A 23,134-nucleotide genomic window follows, 5' to 3' on the forward strand; every position below is an offset into this window, starting at 1 on the left:
ACCCCAAGATATCTCTTCTAGACAGTCACTGACAGCTCAGATCCCATCAGTGTATATGTGAAGTTGGAGGTGGGGTTTGCCCCAATATGCATCTCTTTACACTTGCTCACATCGAACCATATTTGCCATTTTGTCACTCACCCAATTTAGAGAGATCTTTTTGGAGTTCCTCACAGTCTGTTTTGGATTGCACTGCCCTAAATAGTTTAGTGTCATCTGCAAATTTGGCCATTTTGCTGCTTACCCCAATTTCTAGATCATTTTGAACATGTTAAAAAGTACTTGTCCCAATACAAATCCTTGGGGGACCCCACTTCTAACTTCCCTCCATTGTTAAAACTGTCAGTTTATTCTTATCCTCTTTTTTCCTGTCCGTCAACCAGTTACTGATCCACACATGAACTTTCCCCCTTATCCTATGACTTCTAAGTTTACGCAAGAGCCTTTGGTGGGGAACTTTGTCAAAAGCTTTTCGAAAGTTCAAGTATAATCTGTCAACCAGATCACCTTTATTCACATGCCTCTTGACACTCTCAAAGAACACCAAAAGCTTAGTGAAGCAATTTCAGTTTGAATTTCAAACATCTCTGAACTGCTCAGGATTCACACCTGATCTGCCTAGAATGGTACGTGTCTGGCATGCCACAGCCCTTGGAGCAAATGTTCTGATGAGCAAGGCTTGCAATTCTACAAGCAGCAAGTTCACCTAGAACAAGCCAGAATCAAATGTCTGCATATCTTCCCCAGCTAGGAAGCCTTAAGTGACCAGTTTGGTTCAGTACTGATTAGAAGATAGGAATCACATTTGTTTCTTCAGGCTCGTAACAACGATAGGGCAAGGGGAGACAGTTGTCTGGGGGCCCCACTGCCTGGAGGGGCCCCCCAGAGGCACCTCACGTGACTCCCCATTGCCCCCTGCCCAGCCCCAAGGCTCCTCAGCCATTTGCCCTGTTCGCCGTCTCTCCAGCTTGTTCTCCTGGCCGGCAATCGAGCAGCAGACACGGGGCAAAGAGCGCCTTTTCTCCCGCCTCTCAGCTGATCGGCGGGTGGGCGTGGCTTCCACGGAGGTCTGGTGTAGGCCTCTGTGAAGCCTGAACTCCAGTAGGGCCCAAGCCAGCCAGGAAGGAGGAGGCAGCCAGAGAGGCCTCCACTGTTCTCTGCAGCAGAAGACCCCCTGCTGCCAGGTAGAGTGTGAACTCCTTTTTGTGGTTACCTTCCCCACCCCCCCACCTGGATATATAGGGATCTGCTTGCCATAGGGCTTTGATATGGGGGGGAGGGACTGAGAAGTCTCTGAATATTTATTTTGAAACAGCTTGGAAAATTTGCTGGCTTAAAAAAAACTATCTAAAAAGTCCTATAAGTGGCTTGTTTCATGGCAGAAAATTACAAAAACTTCTGGAAGAAACAGTATTATATTTATTTTATTCATTCATTTATAAATGCACTTATGTTCAAGTTGTTTTGCAACCCAGAAGGTCTGAGTGAGAACTGTGAAGCATGTCTTGTGCTTTTATTTTATTTTATTTTATTTTTCTTGTGTGTGAACTGCTCCCCAATAACTTGCAGGGACTTCAGGGTAAATCTGGCCAACATGTGAATGCAGCACCTCTATTCCAGAGGAGATGTGTGTTAAAGGGCTTTAAAAGCCTCCTGTGAAAAACCTCCTGCAATCAAACTTGACTGAATTTGTTCAGAATTCTGAGAAAACAAACATAGGCTCACCCTGCATGGTTGAAAGTCTCCTTGGCTAATCTGCAGCGAGGGGCCCATTTTAATCATTCATCTTTCTAGTGTGTTCTAGGCATTAAAAGTAAAACAAATGTATAGTACTCAATGTATATCACTATATATTGTGACGTGTGCGTGTGTGTATTCAGTGAAATGTATTTCCAGGCAGCATACTTATTTTGGAATATCAGACTTAAATCCTTGGGGGCCTGGGGTGTGCGGAGGCCCTGGACTTTGAGTGGGGGGGCCCCATTTTAAAATCTTGTCTCTGGGCCCACTCCAACCTTGCTACGCCCCTGTGTTTCTTGTATCTATATTCTGCCTTTCTCTTTCATCAGGGTATTTCAAGTATCTGGTGTTCACTCTACTGGCAAGCCTTTAGAATAGCTTCCATTGGCCTCCATCACCAGAATCACCAAGGAAAGAATACTAATGTGAAAACTGCACATTGTCCTTGATTTTCATTCAGTAGGCTGGTTGATGCCTACTGAAGCACAAATAGCCTTCGCATAGGAGTCAACTGAACCATGGCAATGGCTTTACATTGCAGAAGGGCAAATGGAAGTTAGATATTATTTTTTTGTAAGAGCATTCAAACCAGACCAATAAGACACTAAAAATGTCTACTTATAGGTGACACTGAACTTGTTTCATCACAATTTAAAGAAGAGATCAGATATGCCCCTGTTACAGATAGTTCAATAATCTCAAGTGAACCATTCGCAAACTCTAATTGGCTTCACTCACAAAGGAGTGCTTTTGAGGCCAGATTGATTGGTTAATTATGGTCCAAAACTAGAAAACAAAAGCAGGAAGGAAAAATACAAAATTATAAGATAAGTGATATAACTTACAATAAACCTATTTTACATCATTTTAGAGTTTAACAGTTATATTAAATCAGTACTCAAAAAACCAATACTTTTCCAGGGAATTAAGTTACAGATTTAACCATCGGATTCCTAATGGTACAAGCCCTGGAACAAAATTTTGCAGCATTAAAAGTAATATCTGTGTTGGAATCTGAAAGAAGAAAAGAGGTATAGAATTTATCTGACCTGCCTGGGAATTTCCTTACAATGTGAGTTGTTTGTTTGTTTGTTTGTTTTAAGATAAATGTCTCTATAAAATTGACAGAATAACAAAACATGATCCACTGTTTTAAACCCTACCCCTATTTGACAAGGACAAATCTGTTCTGCACAAGGGAATTTGAAGGTATCTCACCTCCAATACTGCTGATGGCAACACATAAAACCAGGCTAAAGTAAAAGATCTCCAGTGTTTAGATGAAACAAGAATATAAGGATACTTTGCTGGGGAGAAATCTTGCTATAGTTTCCAATCTCCAGGCAACAAGGGACTAGACCCTTGCCCCTTTGCAAATCAATGTCCCAAATACGTTCTTTTATGGCCTCATTTGCATTAGAATAGCCCAGAGGTAGCAAGACGGGGGGGGGGGAGTCTGCAACTCTGGCGTTTCTCCTCAAAGGTACTTATCCAATCAGAGTAAAAGTTATCAACCAAGTTGTCAACCAGGCCCATAGGGCAAAATGTTAATGTTTCATGCTATGTTAATATTTCAAGTAAAAAATGATCTTTCTTAACCAGGCTCGTGCCTCTGATGAGATGGACTCTGACTCCATACAGCATTGGAGACACAATGTGATACTGTATTCCAACAAATTGTTCTAGTAAGAACTAATCTGCCTACTTTCCTTTCATTCTCTCTACAACTGGACTAAATTTGGTTCAGATTGAGGTCCACAAGTTAGATCTCTTGCTCCTCAAATGTTCATGTGTCCACCATCTTGGATTGAGGTGGATGACATCATTACAAACTACACCATTAGGTGTCCCTTTATGTCACTCTCTACAACTGTACCAAACTTGGTTCATATCAGTTAGACAGTCTTCAAGTTAGTGCACTTGCACCTCAAAAGGAGTGTGAGCCAGACAATAATTGAGCAACCACCTTACTCTGGAACACCCTAGCCACAGAAGGAATAAACAAACCTCCATTGGAAAAAATAAAATCTATGGATTGCTGTTACACTTCTTTGGGCAGTCTCTGTGGCATGTGCAATCTGGGCCCTCTAGAAGCCTGTAAAACACCTCTCAGATATTTATACAACCTAACTTGCTCAATGACATGGCCATTTATTTGCCATCTATGTTTGGTTAGGCACCTGGTAAAGACCGTGACTTTTGATTTGGAGTATTGATGTCAAGCTTTTTGCCAGCAATAGATTGCAAAAGCCCAGAGGGCTGTCCTCAACCCTACTGCCAAAAAAGAAAGAATGGCAATACCGTCTGCATAAAACAAAGCGGAAATTGGACTATTCACCAATCTTGGAGGGTGGAAACTAGGATCAGTAAGAGCCTGAACCATTGAACTAATATAATAATTAAACAGAAAAGGAGCCCATATGCAGCCCTGCTTCACTCCACTGTTCAATGGAACTGAACCTGACAAGTGTCCCTGGGGATTACAATGTAACCTTCGGTGATTATTTTCATGCAGTCTATGAATAAGCACGTAGCTGGCAATCTATTGTAGAGGCTTCCAACTTCTTCCACAATCTATGTAGTGATGGGAAGGATTTGAGGGAGGACTAGGCCTCACTTAGAGCAACTGCTGAATGGATGGGCTTTTCCTAATAAGGGGGGAAGCCCACGGAAATCAAAACAAAGGACCATTCCTGAAGACTGGGTGGGAACTACACTCAGCCACCAGGAGAAGAGAATAAAGCTTTGTTCTGCCTCTTCTGTCTCAAGAGTGTCCTGAGAAAGCAGCTGGCCGAGAAGCTGCTGGGGAAATGCGAGGTCACAGCCTGGAGGCTAGAGACAGCAGGAAGATCCCTGCCTGTGAGTAATAAGATAGGGACCAGTTCAGTTAGACGCATGAGGGAAGTTATTTTCCTTTATTGTATTGCTTGAATCTGAGTTGCCTGGTTAATGAAAACACTCTCTCTGACAATCTGCTTTATGAAGAGACAATTGTTCTTATTGCATATTCTTATTTCTTTTTTAATATAGTAATAAACCCTTGTTAGTGAAGTGTGCTACTCTTCATTTTGGGTCTGCCTTAGTCACACGCCTCTAAAGGCCTAGGGATGCTCAGCCCCTTCTAAGGAGGATTTTTACACTTTACCCCCAGGAATCTTATGTGAAGAGTGGTTTGTCCCACATTAAAATAAAGTGGATGGTGTCAGCCTACTGTGAATCCTTTACAGTCAAGGCTTCACCCCAGTGAACTCACCCCTCCTCCTCTGGCTCTGGTAGGAGCTATGACAGTCTATTTCTGGGCACAGTGTCAAATGCTGACTTGAAATCAACGAATGTGGTATATAAAGCTCTTTGGGGGTTAGTACTATATATCTCGGCCAAATGCTGTTGTATTAGGCATTGGCCTACAGTAGACCTACCCACCCTAAAACTTGTCTGTCCTTTGGCTGAGATATTCTCATAGTCCAGCCTGTCCCACAACTTCCAACAAATGTGTCTTTTATAAAGGCTGCTAACTATACTTAGCAGACTAATTGACATGATACAATTTTCTTCCCTTTTTGTATAAAGGGATAATAATTGCAAGCTCTCAGTCTTTAGGAATCTGTATAAATTGGTCAATATAGGTGAAAAGCATGGCCAACACTGGGGCCCACCATTCAATGTTGTTTTTAATCAGTTCTGGGGGGATGTAATCATCCTCTCTGTTTGCGGCCAGACATTGGCAACCATATGGTCTGCACTGAATAAATTCTATACCAGTCAGTGACTGGACTACATAAGCTTTGGGAGCTAACTAAGGGTCTGATCCTACTGTCAAGATGTTCATTAACCATTTGGATGCTATGAGATCTTACATGAATAATTCTGATCATGCTCAAGGACTAATCTATACTGGCACCTATATTAGACATCTCCAGTTAGGAAGGGTCCAAGCCATGTTGCTGCCTGAGGCAGATACAATGCGCCCTCCCTGCTCCCTGCATCTACAAGTGAGGCCATGCTGCTGAGCTAGCAAAGGGGATATGTGAGTACTCTCAGACTATACCACCAAGCCAGGCAGTGGTGGGAAGGGCATTCCTAGTGCAAGTTGAGGGAGGGACATGTGCCCCAGAGGGATGAGGGGGATAAAACTAACAGTATTCCTTCATGAGCTGAGGAAGGCAGTAGCCGTGGATGGCAGGGTGCTACCTGGCACTTGATATCCCCTGTACCTGCCTCTGAGGGGACCACCTCACCACAACCTATAGAAGGGCCACCCCTGTCCCCAGTGTAGCCCTACATGACAGGGCTCCTATGCCTTTAACAGTTGCAAGAGAAGCAGAAGTTCAAAGGGTTTAACTTTCCACTTCACTGCAGCTCCTCCACACCCAGAGAAGCTGCTGAATTTATTCCTGAACCTGCTAAAGCTGCTATTGCACAAGGGGCAGGGCCTGGAACCTACTTGCACAAACAGCATGTTTCTAACTTTTTTGGTATGTTCTAGAGGTTTTAGGTCAGTGAGTCAGTGAGTGAGGGCCAAGCAGCTTTATATTATAAATGAAGCAGATATCCATAAAATTGAAAGGGAAATGCCATTTCCCCCTGTGTCAACAAATCAGGAACATTATATTAACTGAGCAGAATAACCAGTCTCTCTCTATATATAAATTGTAGGACATATGTTGCACATCCTGTGGTACATGGCCCATCTCGCGAGACTTGTGAGAGAGAGTTGTCCAGAGGAGAGAGAAGGCACAGAGTAGGGCTGAGTGGCAGATGGAGGGGCAGCTTTATATTATAAATGAAGCTGATATCCATAAAATTGAAAGGAGGGAAGGCCGAGGAGAAGGGAAGGCTGAGGAGGAAGAGACATTGAGCAGCGGCATCCGTCACCCTGCCAAGTCTCCTTGCAAGGAGGACCGCCAGGGCAGAAGAGTGCACAGGGGATTTTCTGTGCAGGCCAGAAGGGAAGCCCTGGCTCTGCCATTCTCCTCATGACAAGACTCAGCAGGGTGACAGAGGCTGGCTTTCAGTGCACTCTCCCACCCAAATTGACCATCCTCCTTTTGAGGAAATTCGGCTGGTGATAGGAGCCAACCTAGGCCGCTGTGATGCCTTTCTACCTAGGAAGGGGAGGGGAGGGAGAGGGGGAGACTGAGTGAGTGAGTTTTTTGGGGGAGTGAGTTGTGGGGGGAGAGTGAAGAGGGTTTTGCCACCTCCACTGCCATCCCAGGGTTTTTGAACCACTGCCATCCCAGGGTTTTGAAGAGGGTTTTGCCACCTCCACTTCTTAAGGAGAGTGGGAGAGGGAAAGAAGAACCAGGAGCCGGATTGTCCAGGGAGGAGTGAGGGACAGAGAACTAGGGCATAGATGTTCTGCGCAGGGCCAGCTAGTATTTATCATTGCTTCTAACAAGAACAAGACAATCTATAATCCAAATATATAGGATTTTGAAGGACATGATGCCAAGGGACACTCTAAAGCAGGAAAGAGGTTTACCAGGGGTTTACAAGTTCTGTTTTCTCAAGATCATTTATTTATTTTGTATGGAACTTTATTTGTCTAAATTATTCTTTCTCTGTTGGCTTGGAGGAAACATTATATAAACACTTTCCCCCATTTATATTAATGCTCATAATATTGAACAAAATGGATCCTGGATCTGATCAATGTTGACACTGCATTAAGGCTGAAGTACATTTTGTTCACCACAGTCAGCACAGCCTGAAGATTAGGCCACTTTGGGCAGAAATTGTAAAGATTAACAGGGAGATAGGATATGATGTTCCAGTCACTCCAGATACAATGGTGTTAGGTTATATGAAATATACGGTCCTGTCTAAACACCAGAACTTAGTGGGAAATTCAGCAATTGCAGCAAGAGCTATTATTGTTTGAAAATGAAAGGGGGAAAATGCTCTCCCACAGTTCAGGAATGGACAGATAAATGGTTTTTTGTTGTAAAAAAAGCTGATTCTTAACAGCTGAGTAGCAGAAATGGACTTGCTGCTACAGCCACCTTTCTTGCTCTCTAGAATAACAATAACTGTACCAATAATTATTAAAATAATGTATAACACCAAGGGCAAAATCCAGTCAAAGTGGAGCACTCACTAGTCAGCATGTGCTTAAATCTCTCCTATTGAAATCAATGGGCCTTTGAAGTGCTTAGCTTTGACTAGATCATGCACCATGCTATTTCCTGTGTAGCAAAGTAGTTTTGCAGATATATTATGGAAATGACATGCTGCATGATATTAATGTTCATTAATAAAGTCTATGTGAGGGGTGGGTGGGTTAGGAACAGAAGCATTGCCACTGCTCAGTCCCTTGAAGGAGCTTCACTTCCCACACAGCACCATGCCGCAAGGTCCTTCTGGGCATTCTGGAAGGCAAGCGCTGCATATGGTGCTTTGCCCTTTTAGAATGCCCATTGCCCCCCTTTAAAATGAAGATCGGTAGTGCCAGTGGCAGCATCAGAGGCCTGGCAGCCCAGCAACAGCAGAGGAGACCCAGGCCTGGCAACAGGGGCTTTTTCCAGTGTCAAAATAATTTTTAGTCTTCTCTCTTTACATCCCAAACTTTCTCCATGAAGTTTAGTGTGGGCAATATAGTTCTTCCTCTCCCCTGCTTTATCTTCCCAACAACCCTGTGGGGTAGACTGAGAGATCAAGCCCAAGGTCACCCAGTGAGCTGGTCTTGTGGTAGCAAGCATGACTTGTCCCCTTAGCTAAGCAGGGTCTGCCCTGGTTGGATATGAAAGGGAGACTAGAAGTGTGAGCACTGCAAGATATTCCCCTCAGGGGATGGAGAGCAGAAGGTTTCAAGTTCCCTCTCTGGCATCTCCAAGATAAGGCTGAGAGAGATTCCTGCCTGCAACCTTGGAGAAGCCACTGCCAGTCTGTGAAGACAAATCTGAGCTGGATAGACCAATGGTCTGACTCAGTATATGGCAGCTTCCTATGTTTCTATGTCTGAGCAGAGATTTCAGTCTAGGTCTCCCTGATCCAAGTCCAAGGCTTCAACTGCTACACCTGTGCAATTCTGCCCTTTGCACAGAAGACTTTTGAGTTCATGCATGTGATGCTAAGTGAAAATCTTGCCCTTTCATAAGCATAACAAACTATTAAAGCATGGTTTGTTGTTTACAGAAAGCACAAGCAAGAAGTCTTCCAGTTTTCATTCTATAAGGTCTCATTCCGTGAGATCTAATCTATCGTCACTGTTTAATCTATAAATATTTCTCTTTGTTCTTTAGATACTTCTAGCAAAACCCGTTATGTAAGAGAACAATGTATTACATTATGGCAACTGAATTAATGTTCTGGGAGATGAACATTGTGTTCATTTTGATTGTGCTCATATATTCATTATCATTGGACTGTACACATGTAGGACATTGTTGACTACTCGCCAGCAACACGCCAGAACACTGCTGTGTAAATCACTGCCTGCCTCAGCGGCCTCCAGCAGGGGGCCACCCATAAGGGCACATGTCTCCTCTCCATCTTCTCACCACTCAGCAGCAGCAAAAGCCTTTTCCTGCTTTCCATCCCATCTCGCTGGTCACTGTTGGATCCACCAGCATGGGAACTTCTCTTCCACTGCTACTACTGGTCACAGGAGATTTCTCTTTCTCCAAGGGACTACAACATTGGCCCATGCCCTCTGTCTGTTAGACCCAAGGGTGGCCTTTCCATGAGGCAAGGTGAGCCAGTTGCCTCAGGCAGCAAATGATTGGGGCTCTAGCAAGGCAGCATGATGTCTTCCCACTGCCACTCAGTTTCAAACAGGCCTGCTCAACTTAGGCCTCCCAGCTGTTTTTGGACTACACCTCCCATAATCCCCAGCCACAGTAGCCAATAGCCAGGGATTATGGGAGTTGTAGGCCAACATCTGCAGGAGGGCCAAAGTTGAGTGGGCCTGATTTAAAAGAAAGGGAGGAAAGAGGAGGAGGAGGAGGGAGGGTGCCCACAAGGGGGAGGCATTTGTCACCCTACATCAGGCACACAGAGGTCTTGAGCTGCAACTGGTTAGACTCATCATGGTATGAACCATATTATGAAAAAGAAGAGGATGCATCTTTGCTAAAGGAGTGAAAGAAAATGCATATTATCACTGGGTCACTATATAATCCTGCTATAATTATTGTAGGAGGACTGAATACAGGACAGTCCATAGCCATATAATAACTTGCAACGCAATTGTGTCAGGGCACATTGTGTTGTATGTCATACTGCTAAGTTACTCAGGCAATGTGCGGCCCATCTACAAGCCTCTGAAGACATATCTCTCCTGTCCAACTGGCCCATAGTTTGTCAAAGTGTGCATATGACATTTACAGAAGCCAGCCTAAACATCCTCTTTAGATCACTTCATGCCCCTCCATGCCACCCTCTACCCTCTACATGGGGAGAGGACCAGGAGCAGCATTGGTCACCACCAGGTAGGGTAATATGAGCATCAGGGAGGTGGGGAGGGGAAGCAGTTTCCCCCTCCTGGATGGAACCAGTCCCATTGAATTCAATGGGGCTTACTCCCAGGCAACTGGATATAGGATTGTAGCCTCCCCGCCGCCATGTCCAGTCCAGCAGACACCCATGTAAATGGTAAAGGGAGATGGGGGGGGTGCAATTGGTGGGGCTTGCGGAGGACGGAATGAGGCTGGGGGACTTGATTAACAGTAGGAATTTGCATGCTTCACATGCCATGAGTATGCAAGGAGGAATCAGTGGGGATTGTGGCAGCAGCTCAGCATGCTGCTGCCGCAAGCCTTTGGTGCGGCTTGAGCTGAGTCTGTTCCCTGTGGAATAACCACAAGATCAGAACAGATATAGAATGGACAGATAGAAAATGGATATATTTTCTCCGGACTCTCCAAGGCTGGGCAGGTCCTGGAGAATGACAAAGGACTTGACCTCCTGTGAGTTTATCTGCTCGGAGTATGGAGAACCTCTGTCAGTCATCTAGATGCATTTTATCTACTTGTGTAGTTCTGCTTCCTCACCTTGCTTGCTTTAATCTCAAGAAAACATTGTTTGCTTTATCATAAATTGACTTGAAGTGCTGTGGTTCAAGGATGAAGACGTGGTTAGCTGTCAGGTCCTGTTCTTTGTGAAGGTAGCATTGCTAATCTAATTCTCTTCATGTTTGATCTGCAGTGTGTGTGTGTGTGTGTGTGTGTGTGTGTGTGTGTGTGTGTGAAGAACGCTCACAGACTACTATTTGGGGAGTGCCTACAGCTCAGTGGTAGAGCACCTGTTTTGCATTCAGAAAGTTTACATATGCGTAACCCCGGGCATTTCCAGTCAACAGTACTGCAGGTGGTCTCTTGCCCAAGACCCTGGAGAGGTGTTGCCAGGACATTGACAACACTGGCTGTGATGGACCAGTGATCTGACTCAGAGCAGGCTGCTTCATGTGAATAAGCAAGGCCACAGTGCAGGTTGCTGAGACAATGTCATACGGAATGGAAGCACATGTTGATGGCTACATATTAATTCTGGGCTGAATTTGCATTGGCACTTGACTGCATCAACTTTTGCTGTACTGTACCTTGGCACATTATCTTCCAAGGAATTCAGCCAAAGGGTACAGTATCATTAACAGGACTACACAGAGGATACAAGCCAAATCTGTGTACCAGCCACTTATAAGATGAGCAAATATATTCCGGAAATATTAAATTACCTTACATATATGCTTAGGGATAGGTTGTCTTAGAAGCCAAAAGAATACCTGGGAGGTATGCCAGGAAACCCGTCACTAGAGAAGTGTTGTTTCCTTAGAGTTAACAACTTAGGAATTGCCTTGTTGAATCAAACCACAGCCCTCCAAGTTCAGCAGTCTGCTTCTAGCAATAGCTAGCTAGGTGCTTTTGGAAGCTCAGAAGCAGGGCATGAAACTGTGGCCCATGCCTTCTTCTTTGTCTCCAGGCCCCGATTATCATAGGTCTGGTTCTGATGATACTTTGCCTCCCCCCACAAGAACCAGTCTATGCAGTTAAGAAGGGACACTCATCAAGAGTTCTCCTATCCTGATGTCTTTTCCAGCCGACCTGATGTCCTCCCTTCACATGCCTATCACATGGAGGGCAATTCATACAAACTGCCATTTGACTACTATTCGCATTTGGGTCATATGTAGAGCAGCAGTTTGGATGCCTACCCTCACGCAATAAAAGAATGCACCGAGAGGACAACAGGATGGGCTTCCCCTGGACAGTGTCACTTCTTAATTGTATGCACCGGTTCTGAGGAGAAAGGTCTTGCCCAGATTGGCCCATTCAGTATCCCTGCATCAGAATATGGAGATTCATTTAGCAATTGGGTGTGGTTGATATACCTCTCCCTCCTCCGCATCAGGGCTAGCTTGCTAATGAAGTATACGGAGGCAGGCACCCCTTGTCGCTCGCCACCTCTGGTCACCTCTGCCAGCCCGCCACCCCACCCCCCAATACCTAGCAGTGGTGCACCAGCCGCCGTCACTCCTCTTCCTCCTCCTGTTCCTGCAAGACAGGGTGGTGGGCTAGAGCACCACTAGAGCGCTGATATGAATAACATTAACGAGTAGTACTTATGATGATGCTTTGGGATGAGAATCCATCTCTGTTCTAGCTCAGCACTCTACCTCCTTCCGTTCCTTCCTCTTCTGCCTTTTGAAAATATAGAAGTGAGGGGAGGAGAAACAGCAGCAGCATGATGTTGGGCAGCATATAGTAAGGAGCGGCGGAGTGCACAGCACCAGGGGAGCACCCTTGGGAATGGAAGAGCGGCATATGAAGCATGTTGATAGGGAGAAGCCAGGAGGGGGGACGAACTGGGGATGGGGCAGAAGGTCAGCTGGAGGAGTGGTGGGGTGGCAATTCATTGTGAAACATCAGGTGCTAGGGGTGTGGGCTGGCCAGGGATGTAGCTATAATTGAGTGGATGGGTTCAAATAACCCAGGGGCCCCAGGTCCTGAGCCCCCCACCCCGATCCACCCCTCCCTATTTTCTTCATTATCTCTCTCACTCTGAGGGGCCGCTTGGGAGAGGAGCAAACATGAGCCCCCTTTCCCCTGGCTATGCACCTGGGGCTGGCCGGGTCTTCCAACCCCTACTTTCTCTTACACACACCCATCCTGTCTGTTCCAAGAAGGAAGGAGTACAGTCTGGATTATGTATCCCAAATCATGAAAATAAGACTTAATCTTATTCATTTATCTGTGTCTCTTCAAAATGTTTGAAGGGCTCAGATGTTTCACTGTAGTAACATTGACTTGGCTCCACTTCCCACAAATCAATATCAGTTGCAGAGAAGCAACCTGTTACATAGGCCTTTGAGGACTAAAATAGTGCAAAGACTAATCAGGAATTCAGCTGCAGGAAACAGGCCTTCCTATGTCAGGAAGCAAAAGAGAGACTGCTGGAGACAGCAGTCCAAATGCCACCAATTGCCAAAAAGGACAACATGGCTGTACCAACAAATCCCATAGCAGGAAATTTCTGAATTATGTATTCAATCTGCAGAGCAATTTAGCATGTCATCTGCTTCCTGACAACAGATACTTGGGGTTATTTTATATGCATTTCATCGCCCATAGTCACGTTGAGACTATCGTCCTCTATGGAAGCTAAGGAAGTGAGTAGGTTATAGGGTTTTCAGACTTCTACCCTCAACAATATTTGTAACCTATTTTCCTCTGGTTATCAAAAGCTCTGTTGTTTGCAGTTTTAGGAGTTGATCATCTTGTCTCTGTTTTAATTTGTGTCCGGGCAAACTGGCACAGTCCTTTCCTATGCGGATTTTATTTAATTTTAATTTTATTTTATTTTATTTATTTTACATTTTTATTCCGTTCTTCCTCCAAGGAGCCCAGAGCAGTGTACATAGTTAAGTTTCTCCTCACAACAATCCTGTAAGTAGGTTAGGCTGAGAGAGAAGTGACTGGCCAAGAGTCACCCAGCAAGTATTATGGCTGAATGGGAATTTGAACTCGGGTCTCCCCAGTCCTAGTCCAGCACAATGCCATGCCAAATCTAACTTCCAAGTTAATATAACAGACTGACAAAAACAAGTATTGTTTAAGAAGGAGGAAGAAAGGAAGACTGATGCACTTTCACTAGCCATCTGCATTGTCAAAGAAAAAAAAAGGAAGATCATAGCACCATGAGATAGAAATTCATTGAAAAAATATTGTATTTATTGCGGCAGAATCCATGTACATGAATACGTGGAGCAAGGACCAGGATCACAAGCATATACCCCAACTTATCTGAAAATGAGGCCTAACTACTAGGGCTTGCACCATGCAAATCATAGTTCTAGGATGGATCCAATACCAATTAATTTGATGCATAAAGCTTTGATACATTGGGGTAGGAGTTACCTGAATTCAAGAAGCGGCCTTCCTCTATCTTCTACTTGGAAATTGGATGCCTTCTTGGCAGCTACTGCCTTCCTCCCCCTCCCTCTCCCCCAAGTATTGCCGCACAATGCTTCAGGGAAAGAAGCAGCATCACAACATTGCATTCTTTCCCCTGCGCATTACTGGGGGGGCGGGGGTGGGATTGCCACCACTATAATTACAGGGATCCTCCATTTTCTCCAGTAATGCCCCAGTAAAGGGGTGCAATGTTCTAAAGTTGTTTCCTTCCATGGAGCATTGTGGGGTGATAGCTGGAGAGAAAAACAAATCAAATGAATAAATACAAATCAAATCAAATCAATCAATCAATAAAGTAGGGGTGTTCATGAATGGATTGTGCCAAACAAGTTCACCTCGAACCAGGGGCAGTTCATCAGTCTGATTGTGGTCCAAACTGGGGGCAGTTTGTCAGTTTGATTGCGGACCAAACCGAGGGCGGTTTGGTCGTGATCAAACTGAAACAAGTCTGGTTAGGCTGAACCTGTTTGGCACGATAAGGGGGTCAGGCAGGGGCAGTGAACAAGTAAGTACGCTGCTTACTTGGCTGGTGCAGCTGCCGGTGCAGCCGCTCACCACCACTCACCCTCCCAGTGGCCCCAAGCAGCACCTTCTGCCCACTTTTACCGAGCTGCTGACTTGGCGGAGGCTCAGTTCTGGCATCAGTGAATGCGTGGAGGCCATTTCCATGGTGTTCACGCATGCACAGATGCCATTCCTGTGGCCATGCAATTTGCAACCACATGAATGGCAACCGTGCACGCACTCGTGCTACAGAAATGGCCTCTGAGCATGCATGGAGGCCAGAATTGAGCCACTGCCAAGCTGGTGGCTCAGTAAAAGAGAGGGGGAGCATGCTACTTGAGGCCATCAGGAGGGCGAGTGGTGCCAGCCATGTAAGCAGCTTACTCGCTCACCCCTCCTGCTGCCCCTTACCCCTGAAAGGGTCCCTCACCCCTTTACTTGTAAAGGGGAATCCTCACCAGATTCCCTTTTACATGTATATCCCCTGAACTGATTCAGCCTGGTTCGGTGGTCGAACCGGATGAGGACCGGTTCGGGCAGACATAAAACTGGACTACATCGAGTTGGTTCAAATCCAGTTCAGATTCAAACTGAACTGGCCAAATTGGTTCTGTGTACACCCCTAAAAAACTGCAGGTGCCAAGAAAGAAGCTGATTTCTTGTTAAAGATAGAAAGAAGTCTTGCTTCTTGAATTCAGGTGCTCCCCCCTTGTTGCATTGTTTTATTGGACACATTTTATCTTTGGATTCATTTTATTGCATCAGTTCCAATTATTGGCCCAATGCAATGCACAGCCCTGCTAGCTACATATTGTAGAGGATACATAGCTGTTATCAACCCATACCCCATAGTGATGTGCAAACATGTTTGACATCAAATGTGTTTGATGTTGAATTGGTTCAGTCCAAGTGTTCAGGGTCGAACCCAACTATCCCCTGTTCAGACTGCCCGCCCCCCTGCCATTCGGGGGGGGGGGTGTCATGATTTTTTTTCTTATTCTAATACACACACACACACTGGGGGACTTTCTCTAGGTGGTGGTGGGTTGGGGGGTCATACCAGGCTACGCAGAGGCCTATTGCACATGTGCAGCGGCCTCCAAAATGGCCAACGCACCAGAGGGGGAAGGCCCAAAGAGCCGGCTGAATGGGCCGGGTTGGGAGGCAAGGAGGCCGGTGGGTTGGGGGAACCCCTGCAGACACCCCTGCAGACCCACCACCATCACCTAGAGCAAGTCCCCCAGAGGAAGTAAGTTCTAAATATATATATATATTTTTAAAAAAATTGTGAACTCCCCCCCCCAGATCAAACCTAACGGAGGGGTTGAGGGGGTGCCAGAATGAACTGGCCCCATCCAGTTCAGGTCTGGTTCTGACTCAAACTGAACTGGGTTAGCCAGTTCCATGCACACACCTAATACCCCTCCTCCAGTAGTGTCTTCCAGGAACTTTTGGTAAAATAAATGTGTAGTATTATTTATTTATCATCTTTTTATTCTGCTTGACATGTACATCTCTAGGTGGTGTACAAAATTTAAAACAATATAAAAAGTCACAGATTAAAATCCATGAAACACCATAAAAACAATCACATAAAATAGTTATTAAAATTAATTATTAATAAAATTAATTCTAATTAAAACCCTGCGAGAACAGGTGAGTCCTGAGGGTCTTCCTGAAAACCAGCAGAGATGGAGATGCTCTTACTTCAGCGGGAAGCATATTCCAAAGCCCCGGGGCAGCCACAGAGAAAGCCCGTCATAAAAATATGACATTTTTACATTCAGCATTTCCTTATCTCCATTCGCTGGCTGTTGCTTGCAAGCAAGGATGACTCCAATGGCTCCTCCAGTATTTACTCTCCTGCTTTCACTTCCCCAATCACCAGACTGCAGTTTACAGAAAATGTCAGACAATACAGCCATAGTAATTTTATTTATTTATTTATTTATTGTTAAATTTTTAAACCGCTTTTCATTAAAATAATCTCAAAGCTGTTTACAATAAAATTAAAACAGAGCATAATTAAAATACATAAATTAAAACACATAATACAAAAGTACAGATAATATAAATATAAAAATAATCTCAATATAAAAATTTAATAACCCATAAAATAATAATAATAATAATAATAATAATAATAATAATAATAATAACCCTTTGCCTTCACCTCAAAAACACGAATGCCATTTAACAGAAAAGCAACAAGAACTAAAGCAAAAAATAACTGAGCACATGAACCAAACAACCACCAGGGTTCAACTTCCAGCTCTAAAAACAGTTGCCAAAAAACAACTTGCTCAGGCATTAAAAGATGTCAATGCTGCACTTGCAGAAATAACAACCAATAATTTGCAAGAAACAAACCAACTAATGTACAGTGCAGCAACAATAACAACACAAGAGCTCGGGTATAAGATCAGTGGACCTGAAAAGAAAGTAGTAAATCACCTAAATGGAAGATTAGATTAGAAAATAAAATCACCAGGCTTAGATCAGATGCTAGTAAAATGAAAGATATGAAAGACAAGAAACTGAAGAATGAAAACACCAAACAGTATCTGATCCAAAAATACGACCTAGGTTAAAGGAGAATTAGAGAAGTCCTGGAAATAATAAAGCAGCAAATAATAGCAGTGTCAAAGAAGATTAGCAGATACGAAGCCAGAATTACACAACACAGGCAGAATCTCCAATTCCAATCGAATCAGAGACGTTTCTACCAAAGCATAGAAGGAGAAACTGCAAAAAATGTAGAAACACCAAAAAAAAGAAGAAACAGTGCAATTTGGGGGGAAATTATGGGACAATCCAATAGATTATAATAAAAAAGCAGGCTGGGTGAAAGAGGTCGAAAAAGGTAACCAACAAATGCAAGATCTAATAATAACACCAGAATTAATAAGTGAAAGAGCAAAGAAAATTAAAAATTGGACTACGCCAGGTGACGATGAACTGCATGGCTTTTGGCTTAAACACCTAACAAGCCTTCATAAACAACTATCAAAACAGTTCAATCACATTTTGCAAGGAGGTGATATTGAACAATAGTTAACAACTGGGAAAACTCACCTCATCATGAAAGAGCCAGCAAAAGGTGCAGTTCCAAGTAATTATAGACCGACAACCTGCCTGCCAACTATGTTCAAATTATTAACTGGAATAATAGCAGATGAAGTGATGCAACACTTATTAACTAACAAAATTCTTCCAGATGAACAGAAAGGAAATTGCCCAAACACCAGAAGCACAAAAGACCAGCTGCTGATTGCCAAAATGATTTTAGAAAACTGCAAGAGAAGAAAAACCAATCTAAGTGTTGCATGGATTGACTACAAGAAAGCCTTCGATTCATTGCCTCACACATGGATACTAAAATGTTTAGAAACTACTGGTGTCAGCAAAAACATTCAGATACTTATAAAAAAAGCAATGAGCATGTGGAGTTAACAATCACAGTTAACAATCAATGGTGAGACACTTGGACAGGTTAGCATTAGAACAGGTATTTTCCAAGGGAACTCACTATCCCCTCTGCTGTTTGTAATCCCCATGACCCCACTTTCACAAATACTAAACAAAACAGGCCTCGGATACCAAACATCTAAAACATCAAGTAAAATCAACCATTTGCTGTACATGGATGATCTGAAGTTGTATGGAAAGTCTCAGTCAGAAATCGAATCACTGCTAAACACTGTCCGTATATTCAGTAGCGATATAGCAGTGGAGTTTGGACTAGACAAGTGTGCTGCATTAATAATGAAAAGAGGAAAAATAACAAAAATAGAAGGAATAGAACTGCCGAATGGAAGCAAGATCAAGAACCTGGAAGAGAAAGAACATCACAAATACTTGGGCATTCTCCAGGCTGATAACATCGCACACACTGAAGTGAAAAAAAACCTGGAAATGAATACATCAGGAGAGTTAGAAAAATCCTCAAGTCCAAACTCAATGGCAGGAACACCATACAAGCCATAAACACCTGGGCTATACCTGTTATAGATACACTGCAGGAATAATAGACTGGACCCAGGCAGAACTAGAGATGCTGGATCATAAGACCAGGAAAATAATGACCATCAGTCATGCTCTGCACCCCCACAGTGATGTAGATAGGCTATACCTCCCTCGCAGCTCAGGTGGAAGAGGAATGCTTCATGTCCATCAGACAGTAGAGGAGGAGAAAAGAGGCCTTGAAGAATATATCAAAGACAGTGAAGAAGATGCACTTCAAATGGTCAATTATGAGAAACTATTCAACACCAATGAAACAAAGCAGGCCTACAAGAAAGAACAAGTCAAGAACCGAGCAGAAAAATGGAAAAATAAGCCACTGCATGGTCAATATTTGCACAATACGTTTTAAAAGTGTTTAAAATGACTTTTCCCAAGAGCCCAGAAACAATACTATTAGGTATTGACAACAATGCTTTGCCGAGGAAATACTGGATCCTCTTTATGTATCTGACAGCAGCAGCAAGACTGACATTTGCACGCAAATGGAAAGACAGTCATTGCCCGAGTAAAGAGGATTGGATACTTAAAGTATTAGAATTGGCAGAAATGGCAAAATTAACAGCATTATTAAGAAATAAACTTGATGTATTTAAAAGGGATTGGGACCCTCTTCTTGTTTATCTGAAAACACATTATAAAATGGATTTTTATCAGGCCTTTGAGGAGTAACAACAAATGCTGTCCCAGAGTTGATTTCTATATGATTAATCAGGGGAAGAATGATGAAACTACTGGTAAGACCTGGGTATTGTTACTGACACTTGTTTCAGTGATGAGATGGAAGTCCTTATGTGCTCTTTTTTCTTTTCTTGTCTATTTGTTTGTTTTATTTGTGCTTTCCATTTGTGTGGTGGAAAAACTGAATAAAAATATTTTAAAATATATATATTTGCACAATATAACTGGAAAATAAGACATCACCAAGACCTGGCAATGGCTTAAGAATGGCAACTTGAAGAAAGAAACTGAGGGTTTAATACTGGCTGCACAAGAACAGGCACTAAGAACAAATGCAATAAGAGCAACAGTAGAAAAGTTAACAACAAACAGCAAGTGCCACCTTTGTAAAGAAGCAGATGAAACAGTGGACCACCGAATCAGTTGTTGTAAGAAGATCGCACAGACTGACTACAAACAAAGGCATGACAAAGTAGCAGGGATGATACACTGGAACATCTGCAAAAAATACAAGCTACCTGTAGCCAAACATTGGTGGGGCCATAAAATTGAAAAAGTTGAAGGAAATGAAGATGCAAAAACATTATGGGACTTCCGGCTACAAACAGACAAACATCTGCCACACAATACACCAGATATCACTGTAGTCGAGAAGAAAGAAAAACAAGTGAAAATAATCGACATAGCAATACCAGGTGATAGCAGAATAGAAGAAAAAGAAATAGAAAAAAATCACCAAATACAAAGATCTACAAATCGAAATTGAAAGGCTGTGGCAGAAGAAGACCAAAATAATCCCAGTGGTAATTGGCGCCCTAGGTGCAATTCCAAAAGACCTTGAAGAGTACTTCAACACCATAGAAATCACCATGAGCCAATTACAAAAAGCAGCTTTACTGGGAACAGCCTATATTCTGCGACGATATCTATAACAACAGCAACAACATTGATAATAAAATCCAGCCATCCCAGGTCCTTGGGAAGAACTCGATGATAACCAGTCAATAACACCTGTCTGACTGTGTAAACAACAATAATAATAACAATAACAACAACAATATTAATACACAACACAAAGCAGCAGCAGTTAAAAAAACCACAATACTCTCATTCAAAAGCCTGGGTGAAGAGTTCCTGACTCACACCTCACAGACCAATACGTTAAGACACATCTCAGCGTTACCACACCACACATATTGACTGACATCCTGACTAAATTTACTAGAGGAAGTTCTACTGAAATTTAGTAGGCCTTTAGAGTAACTCCTAAGTAGCACAATGGAATGCTTTATTCAGGATGTCAGCCATTATCTTGTTAGTTTTGGTTTGCTAAGGACTGGTTGCCCATTTGTTCTTAACTGACACCTAATGGAGGAGATTGTTACTATATTAAATGACAAACAGCAGTAGGAGCAATGACTATAGCAATGAACTCAGGAACCTCGTCTGTAGCTCCTTCTTCTGCAACAGTTATGCTCATCATCATCCCCAGAAACAGAAATCGTGCCATGCTTTTTCAATGTTTTCTACCTGGAATAAGGCCAAATTTGCTTTCTAATACAGCCAGTTCTACCAGCATATGGTATATTTTATTTGCAGATTTGGTGTTTCCACATTTACCCTCGGTATGAACCCTTCTGGAATCTACACAAGTGCTGCCTGCAATATTGGAGACCTTGGTAGTTCTGGGGTTAATTCTGCCCCATCTCTTTTGCTGAGAAGCTTTCCACTTCTTCCCGCAGGAACACACCAAAGGTCATTGCCCTGCCATATGTGCTCAGTTTCCAGTATCTTCCCTGCCATTCCAGTTCAACAGAAGCAACCCTCTCCTGTTTACTTCAGATAAACCATTGTGAAAAGTGACTTTGCAATTCTGCTTCTGAGCAGGAAATACTCACTTTTGTAGGACTCGTTTTTAAATTAACAGATAAGCATATTCCAGCTGATATAAAATTGGTTTGCCCTTCTCTGAATTTCATTCGCAACATCCTTTTGAAGCCCACATTTCTGCAAAATCAGTGGGAAAGAAGTAAAAAGTTACAAGCAATTCTGTAGTAAGGATGGAATATGTCTATCTGTTACAAACAAACAAAGGATATTCTGGCCAATAAAAATGAATTATTAAGACAAGGTCAGGACAAACACTACCTAATGTGATAAACAGTAAAATATGTATTTTAAAAATAGTGGAATCGTTTTAATGTAAATTCTGAAAAATATATACAACACCATTCCCCTGTACAAAGAATGCTAATACATTATAGTTCTTGCCAGATGCATTGCAACCCTTCAGTTGCATTACAAGATGTATCACTTGTTCTGGTTTTCAGGCTTGTGAGTACCAATCTCTAGGATACAAGTACAGCACCATTGTAACGGAGATGTGCTCCCCTATAACCCACAAACATGGATTACAAACAGACTTCACATAGTAAACTTACCCTTCGCAGGTAAATAATATTCTCCTCTCAAACTGGTCTTCACTGGAGACCTGTTGGTCCAAATTCTAGCTTTGTGGGAATAAATCTGTCACATTAAATACTATATTGACAATATCATGAAAACTTAACTCTAATGGAAATTTAGCAGTACACACTATAAACTAGATGTTAATAAGAATACCATAAAACTATGCAGGTCCAGCAAATTGCTGGGAGTGAGCTTTTTGTACTCAGTTAAAAACACTTACGTTGATAATGATGCTGAAGAAGACCTTGTGGGATCGAAGTAGGTCTGCAAAAGCGACACGTTTGTATATAGTTCTTTGTCAAGTCTCATTGTTTGTCAGAAGAACTATGCTTTTTGGATAGCACTAACATACAAATGATTGTATGTTATCTTTATAATGAATGCCTTCGTGCTTTATTGTTTTTATTGCATTAATTAGTATTTATCCTGAACTCCGATTACAAATATCTGGCTATGAAGTATAAACAATTTAAGCCAATTAAAGGACCAGTGTGATGTAGTGGTTAGAGTGATGGACTAGGTTTGGGTTTAAATTGCTACTCGGCAGTGAGGCACACTGGGTGCACCTGGACCAGCCACTCTCTACATTATGTTCAACACTTGTACAATGAGTGTACAGTGTATAAAGGAACAAATTTGTACACATGTATAGTCATTCATATGTTATGCTGAACACACGTACAGCAGTACACTTCCTACCTGTACCATGCATTTAAGAAGCTTGTATCCAGGTTCACTTTTAAAATGAGCACAGGTACAGTCATTCACACAAAAGATGTACAAGTGTACAGACATCTGTACACTTGTGTAACATAACAGAGTAGTTCTCATGATGATAAAAAAAATTCTACAAGCAAGGTAGGGAGAGGGGGAAATGCTAGACTATGAGCTGGATACGGGGGTGGGAGCCCTAGGGAATGGTTTTTCTCCCTCCTCACTCTGGAGCTGGGTGCTAGGGGTGTGTACGGAACCATTTGGCCTGGTTCAGTTCGAAGCCGGAAGAGCCGCAAATGGAACCAGGCCAGTTCGGTCCGGCCCCCATCGAACCCCACCCCTGGGTCCAATCTGGGGGGGGTCCACAATTTTTTTTGTAAATTTTTAAAATTAAAGTTAAATGCCTGTAGCCCCTTTGGAGGGCTTGCTGTAGGACCCGGGGGGGTCCCACAAGGGTCCCCTCTTCCCCCTCTGGCCTCCCTCATCACTGCCGCAGCTGGGTAAATGTAGTATTTTTGGCCCTTTCGGGCCTCTGTAAAGGTGAGCGGTGGCCAAATTTTGGCCACCACCACACATGCACAAATGGCCTCTGT

At 43.1% G+C, this 23,134-nt stretch overlaps 1 long non-coding RNA gene across 1 annotated transcript in view; it reads left to right on the forward strand.

Moving 5' to 3' along the window:
• Positions 1–1,124: 1,124 nt before the first annotated feature.
• LOC128341713 (uncharacterized) overlaps positions 1,125–23,134 on the forward strand; it is a 35,325-nt gene continuing 13,315 nt past the window's right edge. Inside the window, exon 1 of the long non-coding RNA XR_008314522.1 lies at positions 1,125–1,184. This is a non-coding gene — a long non-coding RNA (uncharacterized LOC128341713). The remainder of the gene's footprint in view (positions 1,185–23,134) is intronic.

This window comes from Hemicordylus capensis, chromosome 1 (genome assembly GCF_027244095.1).
Source record: "Hemicordylus capensis ecotype Gifberg chromosome 1, rHemCap1.1.pri, whole genome shotgun sequence".
NCBI classification, from domain to species: domain Eukaryota; kingdom Metazoa; phylum Chordata; class Lepidosauria; order Squamata; family Cordylidae; genus Hemicordylus; species Hemicordylus capensis.